The sequence below is a fragment of the Misgurnus anguillicaudatus genome, chromosome 24 (genome assembly GCF_027580225.2).
Source record: "Misgurnus anguillicaudatus chromosome 24, ASM2758022v2, whole genome shotgun sequence".
Classification (NCBI taxonomy): Eukaryota; Metazoa; Chordata; class Actinopteri; order Cypriniformes; family Cobitidae; genus Misgurnus; species Misgurnus anguillicaudatus.
The window spans coordinates 30,976,903-30,992,133 of record NC_073360.2 but is presented as its reverse complement, the minus strand read 5'-3'; the positions used below and the strand labels follow the sequence as shown (position 1 = coordinate 30,992,133).

Below are 15,231 nucleotides of genomic sequence, written 5' to 3'. Positions count from 1 at the left end.
ACCATTTGCTTTAGGAACCACAACCATTCCTGCGCACCATTCTGTGGGGCTGCTCACCTTTGAGATTACACCCATTGACTCCATTCTGTCAATCTCTTCTTTCACTTTCGTTCGGAGGGGTATGGGAACTCTGCGGGGTGTTGACAAAGCGTATGGTATTGCCTCTTGCTGCAGCTCTATGTGATATGGGTCTTTCAGCAATCCTAGGCCATTAAACACTGATGGAAATGCTTTAATGTAGTCGCAGTCCTGTTGCGTGACTGTTTCCATTCTGTGAATGAGATTTAAGGCCTCAATAGTGGGAAGACCGAGAAGAGATTTTGTGAGTTTGTTTACAACATACACTTCCTGAATGCTGTTTTGCCCTTTAGCACTCAGCACACACTGGAAGCATCCTTTAACGACTAGAATGTTGTGTCCTGGGCCATACAGTATTTTTGGGGGTGTTTTCAGCTCACCAAAATTATTAGCTTTGAAGATGTCCTCTGGGATCGCAGACACAGCTGCTCCTGTGTCGAGTTTAAAATGGACAGGAGTTCCATTCACAGTGACAGTCTCGGTCCATTCTGTAACAGTCCCTGTTGACAGTTCTCCGAGAAAAGCATAATCCTCACTCCCTGAAGATTCTCTATCCTGTTGTGAAACAGAGTCCAATTTGTACGTCCGACACACAACCGCGTAATGACCCTTTTTCTTACATTTTCGGCACTCAGCATTTTTTGCCGGGCAGTCTTTCCATGAATGTTTCTTTCCTAGTCCACATCTACCACAGTCTTTTTGTATTGACTTTTGTTTCTTTTTATCATCCTGATATCTGTCCTGTCTCTTATACTGGACCATTTTATTGCTTGAAGCATTATGTCTGATTGCATCCATATTCAAACTGTGAGTGACTGGTGTGTCTGTTCCGTGTAGCACTGCTTGTTGTTTCTTGACTGTTTCATTTTGGCGCACTGTTTGGATAGCTTTGGCTAACGTTAGCTCCGCGTCCAGCTGTAAACGTTCTGACAGTCTTCTGTCACTGATGCCTACAACTATCCTGTCTCGGATTAACTCCTCTTTTAATGCCCCGAAATTACAGTGTTCTGCCAGCTTGTGTACTGCTGTTATGAAAGCCTCTACATTTTCACCGTTGTTTTGGCATCGCCGATTAAACTGAGCCCGTTCAAATATGACGTTGTGTTTACCGACACAGTGTTGTCTGAATGCTTCCACCACAGAATCATATTTCTTTCGGTCTGACTCACCCAACGGTAATAGAGCGAAGATATCATCTGCTTCGTCTCCCATGGCATATAACAAGGAGTTTATCTGGTATTCCTCTGTCTTTTCATTTAATCCAGACGCTAGACGAAAGCGCTCGAACCGTCTGATCCATCTCGGGTACTCCGCCGAATTTGAGAAATCAAACGGTTCTGGATGCGATATCTGCACTGCTGCAACAGCCATCATGCAGTTTGCTTTATGCCCGCGGTTCTCTGTAACCTAGTCTTTAGGTTCACTTCTGACACCATGTATTATAATCTATGTGCTTTCTTAATAAACACGCAGTACACCGTCATGTCCAACTCACATGGTGAACAACTGTTTATTCTTCCGCTCCCTCCCACATACATCATCACACCGCGCTCTCCTGTGCATTATGGGTAATGCAGTCCCTATTGTTACAGTTTTTACTTCAATTGTAATATTAAATATCCTTAAAAATGTAACCATTTTACAAAAGGTTTGGTTCAAAACCCAAAATTGTTGTCCAAATGCTGCTACAGACGCCCCCTAAGTTTTCTTAGTCTTTGGAAGACTAAGTCATATTTGACATCATTAGAGATGCAAATTATATAAACAATAACCTTGAAGGAGCATTTCAAGCCCCTGTTTACAAGATGTAGAATAAGTCTCTGGTGTCTCCATAGTCCGTATGTAAAGGTTTAGCTCAAAATACACCATAGATCATTTATTATAGCATGTCAAAATAGGCTCTTCATAGGTGTGAGCAAAAATGACACCTTTTTGGTATGTCCTTTAAATCCAAATGAGCTTTCACTGGCAGCTGGCTTTTCAGAGGAGGGTGGTGTTACAAGAGCTTTTGCTACTCTATGTCGTGTGCAGTGCATTAATCCTCCTATTCTTTATACCCAGAGAAACATATAAAACAATATGTTTATGCTATATTGATGAAGGTCAATACAGTCACATTGTTTCTCTCTCTCTTTCTGTCGCTCGTTCCCTTGAGTTAATCTTCATCTTTATCCTTATAGAGAAACAATTAAAACCGTATGTTATACGATTGTACTGTATTTGCACTTAAATGCAAAAGGAAAATGCACTTAAAGGAAAATGTCAGATTTCCATGCAATGTCCCCTTTCAGATGTAATTATTTATCGAAAAACCACCTTTTCATTTTAGTAGCATATAGTAGTAGTATCATTTTTGCAGGTTAAATTTTCAAGACATAATTTTATAGTCAAATACCATAATATATTTTGTTATCCAGAATTAAGTGTTTCTTACCGCTGGTGTTTTCAACATAATGCAAGGGGTGTTGCTCTGCCAGTCCTGCTGTATTTTTAAGACATAATTTTCCAGCCAAATCAAGAATAAAAACAAAGCTTTGTAATGGATATATAACATGAATCTTACCACTGGGTTGCCTCCAACAACACTGTAGAAAAAAACACAAATACATATAAACATACACAGATCAAAGAAATTGGTGGTTCCTTAGTTAAACTAAATTTACAAAATATATATTGAAATTTTACCTTTTTCTTTTTTTTCAGACAACAGCACTGGGAAAGCAATTAAATTAAAAATATAAATATGAATGCAATAATCATTTCCTAGAATCCATTACACAACTTTTAAAAACTGTACAATACTTTTTAAGATTAAAATACTGTAATATAAGTTTGGATTTAATGATTTACACATCTAATCTAATCTAAAAAAAATATTTCATGCCTCGTTGTCAGGTATCTACAGTAACTAAAGCACATCACATTTAAAAGTCGAGTGTCAAGTTATTAAGATGTCCTGTTAACTGGACAATCTCAGGCTTATGTTGTTTAAATGTGTCATAATGTGTTATAAACAGCTGTTTTTTTTTTTATAAATTCAATGTAAAAGTGCCCTGCTTGTTTTAGTCCTGACAGACAGAGAAATGATCAGGAAGAAGAACATAATGTTAATGCATGACGAAACAAATCGCATTTTAAATAATTATTAAAGTATTGTTAAACTATAAGAAATTAATAATAATTCATGAATCTGACTTGCTGGGCAAGCTGCATGAAGTTATAACAATTTGGTTTTGCAAGTCAATTCAACCTATTATTTTAAGCTTTGACTTGTGTTAAGTTGAAATAACAAATTAAGTTAAACAATTTCAACTTGTTTTTAAGTTAAGTTTGGAGCTAATGGTTTGCAGAATAAAAGTTTTTGTTTACATAATTGTGTGTGTAATGTGTATAATAATTATGTAAACATAAATGCACACACATGCATGTATATATTTAAGAAATATTTGCATGTGTATCAACATTTGTACGTTTACATATAATTTATATCATATATAAATATAAATATTTATTATATCAATATCTTTTTTTCCTTAAAATTATACATACATGTGTTTGTATTTATATATACCGTATTTTTCGGTCTATAAGTAGCGGATTTTGTAGATTTTGTGCATGCATACATTTTAAAGTGCATTTAGTCCTTCACTGACCCAGCATGTGCTGTCAAAGCAATAAGTAATAAAAATGCAAAGTATATAGGACTGTCACTTACTATTATTACAACTGCTATTACTACTGCTAGTCCTGCTGCTACGTCAACTATTGCCATTATTACTATATTACCAAACATTTCAGATACTCCCATTTCTGCTCCTGGTATCACTACTGGTGTGGTTATTTCTGCAAAAAGAAAATACAGACATGAATAAACTTGAAACCAATTATCCCCTGTTTTAATCGGGGAAAACATAGGGATATGAATTTATTATGCATTTAGAAAACATATTTAAATAATATCTATCTGGGTCAAAATCCAGTGGATCAAAAATATCAGCCCACTTATTGAGGCCATAACTCTAAAACAAGACTAATAAAACCCCAAATTGGGCTATTAATTCCCAAAAACAGAGTAAAGATTAAAGATAAGCATTGTTTAATGTTATCACTTGCTCGGCCCTCCTCCTGAGGTTTCGGAGGAGGAGGGCGTTGAGTAAGGGAGTATTATGAAGCCCAGACATGCATCAGGGAGATAGCTGACGCAGTCTCCATCTCCCCTCTTTTCTCATTTAGAAACAGTGAAAACTTGTATCTTGTCATAAACACTTTTTTGTACTATTGCCTCCCTACGACACGTCGCTTTCATTGTTTTCTAATCTCTGTAAGCCGCTTTAAACAAAAGCGTCTGCTAAATGCCTAAATGTAAATGTCTATTAAAAGGTAAGAAAGAAATTGTTATTTTAAGAATTTTTGACTAAATGTTTTACTGAGAAGTTAAAATTGGCTGCTCTGGCACTGCTGTGAATGACCTTTTGTAGCACCTTTTTTTTTAGGTTATTTTCATATTGGAAAAAAAACAGCATTTTTAGAGTGCATATTTAACCATTTGAGTCTATGGCAGTCCATAAATCTACACAATACTTTCAGACCACAAAGTCTACCAACAGATGGCGGAAGTTGCAGTGAGAGTTCATGCACACAGACTGAAGCTGGCAAAAATGCAAATCAGAATGAACAATATATTCCTTTATGAATCTCTTTATCAGAAATTCATTGTTTGAAGAAGAGCATTTAACTTTAGTGACAAGTTATGCAACTAAATTGGCTTGCAGCATTGCTTCCTACAACATAGGCGTGCATGTGACTGATCATGACATTTCGTGAAAATCAGACTTTTTCCATGTTTAAGTGCTATAATTGCCTTTCCAGTGCTTCTATCAAACTAGAAAATGTGAAAAAGATCAACCCAGTAACTTAGTTTTGGTAAACCATTCTCTGCAAGCATGTAAAAAAATTGGTCATTGAAATGTGGCCCCCCTTGTGATGTCAGAAGGGGATAATACCTCCCCTTAATCTGCACTATCCAACTACAGCACTGCAATTTAGTGCAGAGATCAGCCCATCTGCATTTTCAAGGACACATTTTTGCTCACAAAATATCAAGACATTTAATAAGATTTGTTAGGTTCTGTTGTTATGGTTATCTCCATTGTGCTGGTGCAAGAATAGTGGTGTGTCCTTGTTAACACAAAAAAAATGTTATATTATCAAAAACGACACATCCTTTTTTGCAACATTAATCTAGCGTAGCACCACAGAGACTTACAAATACTGATTAGCCACATAATCATATTTCCAACCAGATGGATATCATATCCCAAATTTAACCAAAAACCACAACAACATTCAAATTCAAATATTAAATCATTTATAATTTTCAATTAAATGAAAAGTACAACCTGTGATGCAAATGTAATGTCAGTATGTTTTCCTCTTCAGTGAGCTACTCAGTTACTGTAAACCTTTTACTGAAACAGTTCAAATGCAACTGAATGTGTTTTTTATAACTTAAGGGATGGGCATTCTACACGAATACAAACAGACAATGAAAAACCAGTGTAACCAGTTTTACAAACTCACCTGTTTACAGGCCCATGCAGGGCCACGAGGGGGCAAAGGGGGACGTGCCACCCCATAAAGAATTTGAAGAATTTAATTTTTTAACAACTCAGATTTACAAGTCATTTCAACTCACTATTATTTATCTTGACTAGAGATGAGTTGTTACAATTTATAAAATGAAGTTGACATATTGGAATAGCTAAATAATGGTAAGTGACTTTTAAATCTGAGTTGATTAGATAAAAGATTTAAAGCAGCAAAGATTTTTTACAGTATAATGAGTAGTGAAAGTGTTTCCTGTCTTTTTTCATCATTTGTACATTTAAACATTTGCATTTTAACATAACAACAGATAAATCTTATTTTCAAAATCAGCTGATTATGAAACACAGTTTTTAGGCTTTGTGTTTATTTATCTCATTATTGGCATTTCTCTTGATTAGCTTAATCATCACATCTCATCATGCATCTTTCAAGCACATAATACAAAGAGCTTTTGCTTGTCTAAACTTCTTTTATAGCTACAAAAACCTAACCAAGACAGCAGATCTACATAAGTATCTTTGAGGCTAGTGTCAAGATAATATTTTTCACATTTTTTTCTGACAATGCAAATACGAAACTGCCCATCTGTGAACTGCTGTTAACTGGAAGGGAGAAAGTAGAAGAAGTCAAATTCGATTTAAAAGAGCTGAAATGTGTCATTTTTTGTCTTTAGGCAATGCAGTATGTTGAGCCACCCATTCAGGAGATGAACACTTTCTTTTTCTCTCATCGAAATAGTGAAAACTTGCATCGCTTTATTGTTCCCTTATCTTTGTAAGTCGCTTTGAAAAAAAGCGTCTTGCCCAAATGTAAATGTAAAATGTAACTCTCATTTAAAGAAAACATGTTAAAAGTTGTAGAGTATGTTGTACTGTGCTTTGCTTACTCTTTATTCAAAGTGAGTGTTGATGCTTTCTGTGGTCAGGGTATCATCTTACAGCTCTGCCTTAGTAAATTTACTTAAAAAAAAAATCTAAATTTAAATTCTATTAAAAAAGTAAAAAAAAGATTAAGTCATTCTAAATTAACAAATTATTATTGAGTAAATTTCACTTAATTTTATCATGTTATCAATATTTATAAAATAATTTTGTGTTAAACTACTTGAATTATTTAAGTAAATATAACTAACTAGGCAGTGGACTTGTACTTCCCAGCATGCTTTACATGGGCCTGCACTTGAAATTAAACACTATTTTTGTGTTTTTGACAAAAAAGAAAGACTTGTTAGTGTTAGGTTACATTATCTTTGCGATTTAGAAGAGTTTCTGTATTGAGTTTTGTGGTTACCATCATTCAGAAGAGTGGTGCTTGTGTATAGACAATAGGTGACACGATGACAACCATGAAGCAGTAACTGTGCTTATGCAAGTACTGAGACCTACTGAGTCTCTTCTTATTTGCTTAACATAATATGACAGTTAAATGTGGAATTTTAAGATAGAATAAGAAATAAAAAAACGAATGGATTAAACTTCATCTTAGTATGTAGAAATTAAACCATTAAATTGATCTGGTTGCACATAATTAATTTTAGTGTACCGAACATAAAATTCTACTCAAAATAGTTTAGCTACAATTATGAAAATAATGAATCTGATTACTTATAAAATATAAGTACACTCAACTTAAAAAATATATCTGGAGTTAGATAAATTTATTGTGTGCATTTTCTTGCCATAATAAAATTAAGTAAATTCAACATTACAATGAAATGATCTTTAGCATGTAAAAAAAACTCTTATCTGAGTACCAGTAAGCACATAAGGATGCAGAACAGCAGTGTTTCAGTAGAATTTAAATCTTTGCTTAAATTCTATATTCATTGTTTATCTAGTTATTTATCTAGTTACAGTTATTCATCTAGTTTTGGTGTAACAGCCCCAAAAAAGGACCCTATCACCACCAGGTTTCTCCCTGTGATTTTTCATATTGCTTTTCAACCCCATTTTCTCATTGCTCTTCTTGATGAGTGTTTGTTGAGACAGTAACTACAGTAGTTCCCACATAGATAGAAAAGATGTGACAATTTATTTATTTACTTATTTATTTATTTATTTATTTATTTATTTATTTATTTATTTGTTTTAACAGGAAGATTTGCATCAAAACACCATCAGCATTCTTCCCAATTTCTTACCCTGTGTATCAATATAGTAAGGAGAAATGTATATTTTTACATAACATGCATACATGTACAACCACAATGCAAATGCTTCTAAAACACTGTGGGGGAAGCAAAGTGAAATTTCAGACTTTTGCTATGTTTGCTATACCTCTATTGTTCTCACTTGCCCTGATGCTGATTTAAACTTTAATAATTTTTTCTAATGCTAATTTCATATTTTGGTTCATGTGCTGTAGCTGCTGTAAAGACAAACGGTCAAACTGTACACACGACGGGCACACACATACACTGTAAAAAAATCAGTAGAAATTACAATGTTATTGCAGCTGGGTTGCCGGTAATTTACTGTAGATGGGTAGATTTACATTTATGTTATTTACTGGCAAGAGTTTGTTCATATTAACAAGTCTTTATCTTTACAGAATAAAACTATATAACAGCCTCATGCAAAGCATTCTGGGAACCAGAAATCATCATCAACCTTTTTCTGTTTTTTTGCTTCAGATTTTGTTTCCCAGAATGTTGATGCTTGTAAATGTTTAATGTTCATTATTTATTGTAGCCCAGTTTGTGCTGAACACAGTGTTATGAGACTCTTGCCATTAATATGTTTTTAAACAACTGAAAAAAAAACACAAATGTCAGTGCAGGTCAAAACTTCCCCAGGGCTCTAAAAACCCCTTAGACCCCAGAGGGTTAATATACTGTATATATCTCTTAAGGAGCAGACACACTGCATTTTTGTGTTCAAAAAGATGTGTTTTACTTCAACTGTAATACCAAATGTCCTTAAAATGACACCCAAAATGAAAACTGAAACGGAGTTTCAATTGTTGTCCAAATGCTGCTATAGACAGCCACTGTTAATCTTCTTAGTCTCCGAAGGACCAAATCTGTTTGCTTCAGTGCCTTCACACAGCAACTTCATAAAAATTGACATATCATTAGAGATCCAAATTCTATATAACAATAATCTTAAGTTGAAATAATATATATTATAGCTGTTTATGCAGGTTAAATTTTCAAGATATAACTTTAGTCAAATATAGTACCAAACTTTTTGGTCAAAAATAGTACCAAAATACATTTTGTTATATAGAATGAAGTGTCCTACCACTGGTGTCTTCTCTGACATTAGTCAGTGGGTGTTGTTCTGCCGGTCCTGCTGTAATTTTTGCCAGTTAAGACATAACTTTCCAGCCAAATCAAGAATAAAAGCAAGGTAGCACTTTTTTACAGTATGTGTACTTACCTTGTTCATATATGGTAAATATGTTGTATTACAGACAAATGTGTGGTACTTACTTATGAGTATCTACATGGTAATTAAATTGTGTAATTATTGTACTTACCAGTGGTACATACTTGGTAATTATTATGTAACTTTAGATAAGTACTAGGTAATACCAGATAAATAATTCTAGTATAGGTATACTGTAACTAACAAGAAACACTACTGTATTTACAAATTAATGTACAATATATTTTTTAGAACTTACAGTACAGGCAAGTGTGGGTTAATGACAGGTACTTATAGTGTATATATATATATATATATATATATTTATATATATATATATATATATATATATATATATATATATATATATATATATATATATATATATATATATATATATATATATATATATATATATATATATGATAACAAATAACAAATACTACTGTACTTACAAATTGTATGTACATGTTAAGTGTGTTGTACTTACAGGCCATTACATTAATAACAGGTACTTATAGTGTTCGTATATGATAACTAATAACAAACTGATACTAATACTGATGTACCATTTTGGTAAAACCCTTAAACATTTTAATTAAAAGTGAATAAAAATCTTTCTGCGGCCTACCCTCCCCATCTCTGCGGCCCGCGGACCGGGAGATTGAGACCGTTTAAAGGGTACAATAAAGGACAAAGACACAAGAGTACAAAAATGGCACAACAGCAATATTATAACTAATTTTGTTATTAGTTATCATTTACTTTAACTATAAGTGCCTTTCATTAACTTACAACTGGCCTGTAAGTACTACACACTTGCCATGTTCAGTATATACAATTTATAAATACTGTAGTGTTACTCATTACTTACAGTATACATACACTATATGTGCTGATCATTAACGTACACTGGCCTGTACTATACATTTACCATGCACATTAAAGTTGTAAGTACAGTAGTAGTGTTTTTATTAGCTATGTGTAGACTATAAGTACCTGCCACCAACCCACACCTGCCTGTAAGCACCAAACACTTAAACTATACATCCATTACAAGTACAGTAGTGTCTCTTGTTCAACATGATCTCACAAATCTCCGTGGGACAGTCACGGACTGTCATTTTTACGTGGCATTGTCACGGATTGGTTACTTAACTGCTTTTTCCTATTTTCAAACCATTGTCTCTTCGGTTTAGGGTTAGATTTGGTGTTTGCGTTAGTATGTCACTTTAAGTATTGGTTTATACTATTTTTTCTGATTTATTCTTTTATAATTTCTAAACTTTAAACAATTGTCACCTGGCGTTGGGGTTAGAGTTGGGTTTGGGTAAGGATGTCATTTTATGTAAATCTAATCCTAAACCGAAGCGACCATGGCAAGAAAATAGGACAAAACAGCCAAGCAACCAATCCGTGAGAACGCCACGGAAAAATTAGCAAAAAATTCTGTGACTATCCCACAGAAATTCATGAGATCAGGCTGTTCTTGTTGGTTACAGTATACCTACACTACAAGTATGTATCTGGTACCTATCTAGAGTCAAATAATAACTTCCAAGTATGTACCACTGGTAATGATACCATTTAATTAGCATATAGATACTCAAACGTAAGTACCAAACATTTGGCTGTAAGTACAACACATTTAGCACGAATGTACAAGGTAAGTACACGTACTGTAAAATAAAGTTTTGTAATTGATAAATAACATGAATCTTACCAGTGGGTTGTATCCTAAAACAACACTGTAGAAAAAAAACACAAATACATATAAACATACACAGATCAAAGAAAGTGGTGCTTCCTTAGTTAAACTAAAATGACAAAATATATATTGAAATTTTACCTTTTTCTTTTTTTTCAGACAACACTGGGAAAACAATTAAATTAACAATATGAATATGAACCTTATATTTATTTGAAAAGACATAACAATTACTGTCTAAGAGTAAGTAGACCTAAACTGCAGTGTAAAAATTACTCATTTTTAATAATAGATATTAGAGAACCATTGTAAACTCATCATAAACACATCATAACACAAATGTAACTATATGAATTAAGCTGTGTCAGAACGCATCTTTAATAAATTAAAAATATGGTGTATTTTAGCATATTTAGTGTAGTCACCATTTGTAAAAATGTTCTTTTATTATTTTATCAAGAAGCTTCTTAAGGTCTCACTCTAAGATCCAACCCTAAACTTCATTGAAGAAGTTCCCATCTAATCTGGACTCTTATTGACCACTTTTTCATTATTCACTCCATCATCTGTTTTTTTTTTTTTTATAAAATTGTAGTTTTCTAATGAAAGAAGAAAAGTCATAATCCACAGTCTTAAGTCAGAAAGAGTAAATAAAATCAGCTGTGTGTTCACCAAAGTGTTTTTAAGCACCTGAAATCACAGCTGTGAAAGCACTTTTCAAAGTGCAGTGTTTTTTGTGTCTTTGGATACTGTAATATAAAGTTGGATTTAATGACTTACACATCTAATTTAATCATAACATATATATTTTTAACAGTGCAGGTCCAAACATAACTCATCTGATGCAGGAACTATATTTTGTGCATGCATAAATAAAGTGCATTTGTCCTGTTAAAGCAAAAAATATTATAAATCTTATAAATGCATATTATATAAGTGGTAGTGTATAGGACTGTCACTTACTATTATCACAACTGCTATTATTCCTGCTATTCCTAATATTATTGCTATTATTGTCATTATTGCCAACTTTGCCAATTCATCCAGTGGTATCATCACTACTGACTGGTGTGGTTATTTCTGCAATAACTGAAAAAAAAAATACAGGCATAAAAAGAAAATACAGGCATGGAAGAACTCGAAAATTATTACAATTATGCCCTGCTGTAATGGGGGGAAACACTGATACATGACATTTTAAAAAATATTCTATGATATCTATGTGGGTCAATATCCAGTGGGTCACAAATGCAAATGAACAAATCTCTAATATTAAAAGTTGTTAAAGTTAAAGTTACTTTTACTCCCCCATTCTTCCTTATTCTTTCCGCCCTGCTGATGAGAAACAAGGTACTTTTACTCTTACTCAAGTACATTTCTAGTGAAAATTTTTACTTTTACTTCGCTACATTTGGCGGCATTACTACGCTACTGTCAAATGGTAATAAATAAAGTCTCGCAAAAGGTTAGAGAGGCTGTGTGCATTGCAAAGAAATGGCTGCCAATCACTCTTTAGCGCGTGTAGATGAAAGAAGAAGCAGATGAAGGCGTGTGCGATATAAGAATAGTTCATATGCATGCTGTGCGTACTAACAACTTGAGTACTTTTTTACTCTTACTCAAGTAAGTAATTTGATTGATACTTTTACTTTTACTTGATTACATTTTTGATTTGATAATAATTTTTTGGTTCTGTGGTTATGGTCGTTTCCATTGGCAGATGCAAGAACAGTGGTGTGTCTTTGTTAAAATATGTAGCTATGCACAAAAAAATTGTAATATTACAAAAACCAAAACATTAGTCTTGCGTAGCACCACAGACCACACAGTCGCTGACTAATAACATAATCGGCAGCAACGACAGCTTTAAAAACGAAGATTTTACCAGATGTGTAAGTCAAGTGCCTCACCTTGTAAGTAGCCAAGAGAATAGAGTACAGTATATGCCACAGAAATCCTGTAAATATGAATATGATGTTACTTCAATTCATCTTTTATTTAGTTCTTCATTCAAAATGTGTTGCATATGATTTATAAAACATAACAAAACATTACATCACATTCAAAACATTGCTTCTATTTCCACCGCTGCACTGGTGAAATCTGGGCAAGGTCAACAGCTATTATTACATATTATCATTTAGCAGCTGCTTAAATTCAACAATACTTACAAAATGATGATAAGCCACATAATGAACAACAACATTAAAAAATATATTAAATCATTCAAAATTTTCAATTAAATGAAAAAGTACAACCTGTGATGGAAATGTAAGGTCAGTATGTTTTCCTCTTCAGTGAGCTATTGTATGTCAATTACTGAAAACCTTTTACTGAAACAGTTCAAGTGCAACTGAATGTGTTTTTATAACTTAAGGGAAGGGCATTCTAAACGAATACAAACAGACTGAATAAAGACCAGTTTTACAAGTTCAGGCCTGGCGCCATGAGGGGCAAAGGGGGGCATTCCCACAGAAAGAATTTGTGCCCCCTCCCCCTATAGTTTCTTGATGTTTGCAAGGTTTTAAACGTGCATTTCTTAAATTCGTTTCTGACTCACTGTGGCCATTAAAAATCCCAGGATGTCCTTTGAAAAAGAGTAGGGGTGTACCCTGGCATCCTGGCTAAACTTACCCGTTGGCCTACTAATTATCCCCTCATACTAATTGGCTATATTACTCTGTCTCCTCTCAACTAGTAAGCTGGTGTGTGGTGGGCGTTCTGGCGCAATATGGCTGCCGTCGCATCATCCAGGTGGATGCTGCACATTGGTGGTGGTTGAGGAGAATCCCCTTTCATATGTTAAAGCGCTATATAAATGTAACAAATTATTAATTATTATTATTATAAAATTCTTTCTTCTAACCTTTCTTTCTTTCTCTGTTCGCTATACTATCAGGTAAATCTCATACACATTGGAAACAGCAATTTGTACATGTATTATGCCCGGATAGATGGACAGTCCATCACAAGGCCATAACTCTAATAATAATCATCATTAAAACTATGTAGTGCATTATTATAATACATTATAATATAACAACATACATTATAATAATTATGATGATACCAGCTACAAACACCTGAAATATACAAAAAGAAGTGAATATAAAGTTAAATAAAAGTGAAACAAAACAGCCTGACCTAGTTACAGTTTTAACATTATGCTTATCTGCAGCTTGCTTGTTTTGACAAATCAACCACATTCCAATGGTGTGTACCCGTCTGTGTTTTGATGTTTCCACAAGTTTCTTCTGTTTAGTTTTGGTGTGCTGGTGTGTCTTAATAATAGTGTGTATTCTGAAATGACATTACCAGCAAACCATTAACTCTGTGAACCAAAGCTTTTTTGTATATTTATTAAGGTATGGAAAAACTGGCTGTTTTGTGACCTTATTTTTGTTAACATCAGAGTGGTTTTTACCATGCCAAAACTAACAATAGCTGCTTTACAACAGTCTGAATTGAGATTTTATTGCTAATAACGAATTGCAGTGAAAGTGTTTCCTGCCATTACATATTTTTTCGTCATTTGTGCATTCAAACATTTGCATTTTAATATAAGAATAGTAACACTATTTTTAACATCAGTCGACTACAATGAAACACAGTATTTAGGCTTTGTGTTCATCCACCTCATTTTTGGCATTTCTCGGCATTAGTTTGATCATTACTTCTCATGCACTGACAACGTTTTTTATGCAAGCTAAGAAAGGAAGTAGACCTAAAGTACATATGAACACAAAGTGCGCTATAATATGACAGAGCATTCTGCTGCAGTCAGCTACCAACATCCTGTGCAACCTGGATGTGTGGTTGGGTATTTTTCAATTGTAGGCCTATAGATCAGTGGTCTTCACTTTTTTTTCATGAGAGCCACACTGATAGGTCAGAGTCAATAGGAGAGCAAAGTATTAAAAGATACATCCAGTCATAAATAGCATGTCTGCTTATCAATCTGTCAATCTGTTGTAATGCAATAAATATGAGGGTGAATCATTCTTTATCATTTACCAGTCAGATTTATGCAGCATGCAGTGCCCCCGAACCACTAGGGGGCCTCTTTTCTTTTAATTTTATGCTGCTCTGCACAGACCCTTTGGCGAGTGACATTACTGTGCCGCGAGAGCAATTCAAAAGCATAACAAGCAGTCAGATCTCTTGGTTCTTTGCTCTGTGCAAGCACTGCATACGACTGAACATGCTTATCTCCATGCGTATTGATATAACGGGTATGGTTTTCTAACAAAGTTAGCGTCCGGAGCAGAAAAGACAGAAAAAGCGCAAGTCTACATGATCATATCACCGTATTATTTACTGCCATGCGAGCCACAAGTTTAAGATTGCCGAGCTGCATACAGCTTGAGAGCCACTCAATGAGTAACACTAGCATAGATGTTATTAAATCTTGTGATCTTGAGAAATTGCCATGTCAACTTTTGCATGCCCTGCAAAAGGTGCGAGTGCAAT

The 15,231-nt window shown here is 34.0% G+C and overlaps 1 long non-coding RNA gene across 2 annotated transcripts; it reads right to left on the bottom strand.

Annotated features, from left to right (window-relative positions):
- Positions 1-1,675: 1,675 nt before the first annotated feature.
- LOC129438375 (uncharacterized) lies at positions 1,676-5,566 on the bottom strand. Of its 2 annotated transcripts, none has more exons than XR_012367569.1 (6): positions 5,478-5,566; positions 3,794-3,921; positions 2,764-2,790; positions 2,642-2,663; positions 2,513-2,560; positions 1,676-2,251 (listed from the first exon to the last, which is right to left on the bottom strand). It is a non-coding gene; the product is annotated as an uncharacterized lncRNA (long non-coding RNA). The 2 variants fall into 2 exon arrangements; XR_008642535.2 differs by having other exon boundaries at positions 2,513-2,557.
- Between the last annotated feature and the right edge of the window lie 9,665 nt (positions 5,567-15,231).